Source organism: Chiloscyllium plagiosum, chromosome 4 (genome assembly GCF_004010195.1).
Source record: "Chiloscyllium plagiosum isolate BGI_BamShark_2017 chromosome 4, ASM401019v2, whole genome shotgun sequence".
Lineage (NCBI taxonomy): Eukaryota > Metazoa > Chordata > Chondrichthyes > Orectolobiformes > Hemiscylliidae > Chiloscyllium > Chiloscyllium plagiosum.
Window position 1 is genome coordinate 112665107 of NC_057713.1, and position 7847 is coordinate 112672953.

Here is a 7847-nt window from a genome sequence, read left to right on the forward strand (position 1 = left end):
CAGCAATCCAGGCATGGTCACAGTTCCGCAAACAGAGAAAAACAAGTACCAATAACAAAAAGAAGGCTAGAAGACTCATTGAGTTGGACAAAGCAGTAGAGGTAGCCAGCTGCAAACCACACTAAACACTAAAATAGGTTTTATGCCAAAAATAGAAAATGAACACCAAGTACAGTGCTGAAGACAAAAGGGAAGTGCAAAAAATTAAACAAAGCAAAACTAAGAAGTGATAGAATGAAACATGCCTGTAGGTCAGTGATGTTGGAAAATGACAAAACAACAGCAAATGGTTGGGTACCAAATCCCTCAGTCATGGAAATAAAATGGACTGATGGCATTTTTAGAAGTTTGAATGATCAGCAATTCATGGCTGCACTCAAAAGACACTGCCTAACATCCTAACCACGTTCAAACATTTTAAACAATGAATGCAGCTAGGCCTGTTTAAGAAGCTGTGCAAGTATTGATAGCAATTGGAAATGAGGGGTTGCACACAGTGAATACTTCAGGCTTATTTGAAATGAACAGAAAGATATGGAAAATGCAAAAAGATCAGCTGCCTATAAGAGCCAACTTTACAATTCATTGCTTAGAATTGGTATGCTAAAGGCATAAGCCGCAGGAAACAAAAGGTCAATTTGTGAGCGGATGCCCTAACAAGGGTGGCAAATATGATTTATCAGAGGATGAACTGTTGGAGCCGATAATAGAGTTTATTGTTTCCTCAACACCCATTGAAGCTCTCCAAAAAGACCATTTGGAAACAAACAAACATCACAGCATTGAAACACTGCTTATGGATAGCAGAAAATACGAAGCCATTGTTGATGGACAATAGTTCCTGCAACCATTATTGCAGTCTGCAGTATTGGCACTGAAACAAGACCAGTAAACAAACAGGCAGGTTGTGTGGTAATGCAGTCCACTGCATCCATTGCAAAGTTGTACTGCTTTCCAAGACTTATAAGATGTGTGGCACACAAATAAACTGTGCCAGACTTTGCAAGGAATCTGGCTCCAAACAGGGCACACCCAAACCGAAGACAGATGCAGCAATGTGACAACAGCAGAAAGGAGTGAACTGAGAAATTTATATACACATGAGGCAATTCACAAAGTTCAGTGCAAGATAGACCTGAGACAAGATCCGGTGCGGAATGGTTTCCAACAAAGGATGAACAGGCATTCCAAATTCAGAATGTAAAACACTGTGTGGATAAGCAGGCAACCAGAAGCTTTTGTCTTAATTGACATCATCACGCACACAAAGTGAAGGTTTACACAGGAGCTAGTGCAGATAACCCACTCGTCTGAATTCTGAAGGACATGATCCTGGATTGTTGGAATTCAATAGTGTAACTGATAATTGCTAAACTAATTACATTCAATGGGTCACTCATCCTTTACATTGGCACATTAACAATACTATGCAATGAAGGCAATTTGGCAAAGAAACCACAAAGATTTTCCTTCACAAAGATGAGCAGGCTAACAATGACTGACCACCAGTACGTATGGATCTCAATAACGTGACTATCCTCAAGATCACCAAGGTATTCAGAGCAGCAGAAAAGTGTCTTCATTGAGACTGATTTGACAGCATAGGAAACTCCAAAGCTGATGCTGTGTTGCACCACAGAGGTAATGAAATTCCACCCATCAACTCTTCCAGAATTTATGGCCTTCACATTCAAGAAAAGCTTTAGTGAAAGTTGGAGGAAATGGAATGCCAATACATTATCTTAGATATTCATAGAATCCCTACAGTGGAGAGGCAGGCTAGTCAGCTCATTGAGTCCACACCAACCCTCTGAAGAGCATCACACCCTGACTCCTTCCTGTCCCTGTAACCTCACATTTTTCTAGCCTGCACATCCCTTGGACACTATGGGCAATTTAGCATGGTCAATCCAACTAACCTGCAAATCTTTGGTTTATGGGAGGAAACCAGAGCACCTGGAGGAAACACACACAGAAACAGGGAGAATGTGCAAACTCCACAGAGACAGTTGCCTGAGGGCAGGATTGAACCCAGGTCCCTAGCAGAGCGCTTTAGGGAACATCTCCGGGACACCTGCACCAATCAACCACATCGCCCCATGGCCCAACATTTCAACTCCCCCTCCCACTCTGCCAAGGACATGGAGGTCCTGAGCCTCCTTCACCACCGCTCCCTCACTACCAGATGCCTGGAGGAAGAACGCCTCGGAACACTTCAACCCCAGGGCATCACTCCTCTAGCTTATCTCTCCACGCTTTTAATTTCCCACTGAAATACAAGCACGCAACATTGCGAAGTTTATTTTAATAATAAAACTAACATTTATTAACCAAACAAATTAAGATAAAACAGAATAAACCAAATTGTCTACTTATAACACAAATTCAAAGACTTTTTAAACACAGCACATTCCTACTGATCTTAAAACACTCTTTCATAAATTGAAAAGATAAATGACAGCTTTACATAGTACCCAAAAATGCCACTCATACAGTATCACACCAGACTCTCTGTTACTAACACATTCAAAAGTTGAAGTCACTTCTGACTTTAACTTATAGACTAGAACAGCAGATAGCTTCCTCCTGGAGCTATTCATGCATGAGCTTAAATGCACTCAGATTCAAATCACCTCTTCATGATTTTTACACCAACACTCTTGTTTCGGGAATAACATTGACAGTTTACTCTGAGGTAATCTAATTTCACCATATCCTTCCCTTCTCAGAAAAATTGGTCTATACAAGAACCTTCATTGATCGATTTCAGGGAACTGCCCAAAACTCAAAGAAAAACTAAAACAAAACCGTTTGTAAGACATGATCGTTTCCCTAAAGCCTAGTGAAAGATGTGCTCAAAATCAATCTGTTGCATTTAGTCAGCATAAATGCATCCAACTTCAGACATAAACAGCTATTGACCCACAAGTAAAGGCACTGTAGAGAGTTACCACTGAAGAATGACCTAACATGATGAGAGAGGTGTTGAACGCTCTCAGATGCTTTTGGTCTTACAGCGATGAGCTCAGTATCTCATGAGGGGTAATTTTCAAAGAAAACAAGTACTTGTGCCAGAAACTGTTCACCAGGACATGTTGTCTCAACTATATCAAGAACATAAGAGTATAGAGCAGATGAAATGATGATCATGGGCTACTGTCTATTGGCTAGAGTTCAATAATGAATGAAACGTTACTGAGGATGTATGAGGCATGTCAAAGCTGCCAGGCACAGCAGTGTAGACAACCTTTTACACCCACATGAGATTCAAACAGTACTTTGGTCCAACATTTCCACCCATCTATTTACCACAAATTGAAACAATCTTAACTTAGTCACTAATTATTTCCCTAAATTTCCAATTGCTAGACAAGTGAACACTTCTTCAAGCACACCCAAGACAGACACATTTGAATGGCACGTTTGATGCTCTTGAAGACATCATTTCTGACAATGCACCACAGAATACTGGAAAACTTTTTAAGGATATGCGTGCCAATGTGAATTATATGACATCCTCACCATGCTGCTGTGGTTCTGTTGGCCGAGCTGGAAGTTTTTGTTGCAAATGTTTCGTCCCCTGTCTAGGTGACATCCTCAGTGCTTGGGAGCCTCCTGTGAAGCGCTTCCGTGGTGTTTCCTCCGGCATTTATAGTGGCCTGTCCCTGCCGCTTCTGGTTGTCACTGAGGATGTCACCGAGACAGGGGACGAAACGTTTGCAACAAAAACTTCCAGCTCGGCGAACAGAACCACAGCAACGAGCACCCGAGCTATAAATCTTCTCACAAACTTTGAATCCTCACCATATTATTAGAACCCTTGATGATTTTTAATTATTTTTATGTTTATTCTTTTAATAAATTTGAACTTGGAGTGAGAAGTGACTTGTGGACTTTGGGATAGCTAATGGTAAAAAGAAAAGAACAGACCAAACAAGCTTTTTTTTTGTGAGTTCAGGCCAGGAGGCTAGTTACAAGGTGATTCTTAATTAAAAAGATTCCAACAGACACGGTGACCCTGGGAAAAGAATTATGTTTAAACAGATCACAGAAGTTGGGTATTATCAAGGTCAGTACTTGGAAATTGGTCCTGGAAAGTCTAGAAGAGACCAATGTTCAAGCAGTTGGCAGTTGTTGAATGGTACTTGAGGCTTTGGGAAGAGTTGATCAGTCTATCGGGGTGGAAACAGAATTGAGTTTTTTTTTAACTGATGTTTTCAGACAAGATGACTTTTGGTTGCTGCTGAGACACCATGAAGATCTGAAAGCTCCCTGATACGCCAGATTCCAGAAGCGCATGGGTAGAAAGCTGAGTTAGATGTATTGTTGCCTTTGCCTCGGTGAACTGAGAAGGTGACTCTGATCAATGTTTCAGGAAAGTGACCAAGGATACCACACCCATGCCTGTGAAACAACATATCATGAAAACCATTTATGTAATCTGGTCAGTTTTGTTATTTCCTTTTATATACCCCCTGACTGTGTTTGTTTATTTGTCTGTCTTTTGTGTGAATCTGGTCTGAAAACAAATATTTTGGGTTTAGAGATATTTTTACTTATAGATATTTATTTGCTTATCCTGTTGTTTAAAATTTCCTCTGTTAAACTTACTGTGTATTGAATAAATATTTAAGTCTTTTGTTTGAAATACAAAACTCGTGTGTGGAATTAATTAATCACAAAGTCTGTTCTTCAAAAATCTGCTTTGGAACCATTGGAGTAATTATTGGGGATCTTTGATGGTTTAGCTTTACTGTGTTGCAAATACAGGGATAGAAAGGTTGATTTGGTTTTGCAGCCTGTTTCTGTGTCACAAGAACATTACTCTGAACAAACAGTCTCATTGAGCAAATGTACACTGAATTGTAGGACAATGGAAAAGGCTCTGCATGTCATGGCGTTAAACCTCAGACCTCTGCCTCTGGATATTGGGTTACTATCATCAGGAGAGATCATATTTAGAAGGTAAATGAGAATAAATTTGTTCAAATTTCCAATTTTCCAAATTCTCTGAGATGACAAACAAGGGGGATATTGAAGATGGTGTGTGACCAACGTGCAAGTGCAGGAGTTATAGTTTTCAACTACATTCAAGGCAAAAAAGGTCGGAGTCACACAGCACACTGGGAACTTGGTTGCCTGCGGAGATATCCAATGTGTGTAATGAGTTCAGGTCCTGGTCACACTTCATAGAGGACAGAAGCAAGCTCAGGAAAAGGCATTATACTCCAAATGTGCAGAACAAACACCAAAGAAAACCGTCAGACAATGACAACGTGATGGAACACCAGGTCAATAACCAAAACACTAATGATGTGTCAATGAAGCAAGAACAGCCAAGGGCAAAATCCACCTTTCCAGTGGTCACACCACATCATGATCTGAAACCATGAAGATCATAGAATCCTTACAGTGTGGAAACAAGCCATTAGCCCAACAAGTCCACACCGACCCTCCGAAGAGTATCCCACCCAGACCCACTCCATTACTCAATATTTCTCCCAACTAATGCACCTACACTACACCTCCCTGAACACTATGGACAACTTAGCATGGCCAATTCACCTCACCTGCACATCTTTGGACTTGGGAGGAAACCAGAACACCTGGAGGAAACCCACACAGACATGGGAGAACGTGCAAACTCCACATAGTCACCTGAGGCTGGAATCAAACCCGGGTCCCTGGCACTGTAATGCAGCAGTGTTAACCGCTAAGCCACGTTGCTATATGGATTCTAAGACTTCTGTACTCATAAACTGTACAAACCTTATTTCTGAATAACTGATCTTGCTATTACCTAATGTTAATACGTTTTCACTTATCATGTATCAGGGTTATCTTTGGCAAAATAAAGGGATAATTGGTTATTGCTTTAAGAGCAATGTCCTTTTAAGAAGCTTACTATGCAAGAGTTAAGTTCCTGGATTTCATCACATGACCAGGAGCTACAGTCACTCTGCATGTTTGCTCGCTGGGCAAAAACTGCATCTAGAAATTACTCTGTGCTGGTTTAGCTATAAATAAACTGACTAGAGATCTTCAAGTAAACAGAATCTATAGTGATTTGTGTTACATATAGCTAGTACAAGAACATGCTACAAGTAAACTGGTGCAGTGTAACACTGAAGGTATGAGATAGAGTGTGGCAGTAATGGAGGACACAATAAATATGGCTGAGATCTTGACTTCAAAACGAAGGCAGCTCACAGCATCAAACTAACACTGAAGTTGAGGAACCATCTACAACTACTGACACATGAAAAGGCTGAAGAAAAAAAAGACAAGGGGGCAGATAATAGGTAAGTGGAAAATGAATTTGCAAGTAAGTCACAGTATAGAGTTCCTGCTACATGGCCTAGGTGTGATGATGGTGTTTGGCAAATTCAGTCATTTTACTTTCTGAAAGATGGGAATATAAAAGAAAATTCTCTACACAGCACTACAAGAAGAAAGTTACTAATGGAGAAGAAAGACATTGACAGCGGTTAAAATTCTAAGTCTCAAAAGACTCAGTGTATTGCTTCTGCTGTAAGTTGTTTAGCAGTCATGCAATAGAACAGTAGAGTACTGGAACAGACCCTTCAGCCCACCATATCTATACCAACCATGATGCCATTCTAAACTAATCCCATCGGCTTGCACATAGCTCATATCTCACTATTCCCCATCTGTCCATGTGTCTGTCTAAATGCCTCTTAAACATTGCTAACATATCTGCCTCTACCATCTCCCCTGGCAGCGCATTCCAACATGTACCACCCTCTGGGTAAAAGATGATCCTTGTCCATCTCCCTTACACTTTTCCCCTCTCACCTTACCCTATGCCCCCGAGTGCTTGAGATTTACAGCCTGGGAAAAAGACCCTGACTATCCACCCTAGCCATGCCACTCATAATTTTATATATTACTAGCAGGTCACTCCTCAACCTCTGACACTTAGCAAAAACAGTCTAAGTTTTTCCAACCTCTCCTTGTAGCTAATAGACTCTAATCCAGGCAGCATCCTGGTAAACCTCTTCTGCACCTTTGCCAAGCCTCCACATCCTTCCAACCCTGAGGGTACCTTGTTTACTGAAAACAGCTCACAGGATTGGAAAAACCACACCTCCAATTCTGTCTTCTCATGAAAAAAGAGTCCTGAATATATGGAAAATATTTTAAAATTAGACAGAACATGAACGGTGACTGAAGACAAAAACAGAAAACTGTAGATGAAGAAACTAATCAGAAGAATATTGGAGTCAAATATTGGAGCAGCTAGCTGCTAGAGTGTGAATTATCCCTGGGCAAAACCTTGCATGTGATGGGAGAAATTAAAATTTATAATGTTCAGGTTATAGAAATGTTGTAAAATGTATTGAATATCTAACTTTGATTGATCTGGTCATGAAAAAATAACTGCATTGAATAAGAGACCATGAAACTCACACTCTTTATGCTGGAAAAGCTTCAGGATGAGTTGTCTCAACTCCTAACCAATGTTACTAAAGAGAAAGTCTTAGAAGTTGTCCATTCTGCAAAATACTTTTCATCAATTTGGTGCTGTACACCAAATGTGAGTCATATCAGACATAGGAGAAAGTGAGGGCTGCAGATGCTGGAGATCAGAGCTGAAAATGTGTTGCTGGAAAAGCGCAGCAGATCAGGCAGCATCCAAGGAACAGGAGAATCGACGTTTCGGGCATAAGCCCTTCTTCAGGAATGAGGAAAGTGTGTCCAGCAGGCTAAGATAAAAGGTAGGGAGGAGGGACTTGGGGGAGGGACGTTGGAAATGCGATAGGTGGAAGGAGGCCAAGGTGAGGGTGATAGGCTGGAGTGGGGTGGGGGCGGAGAGGTCAGGAAGA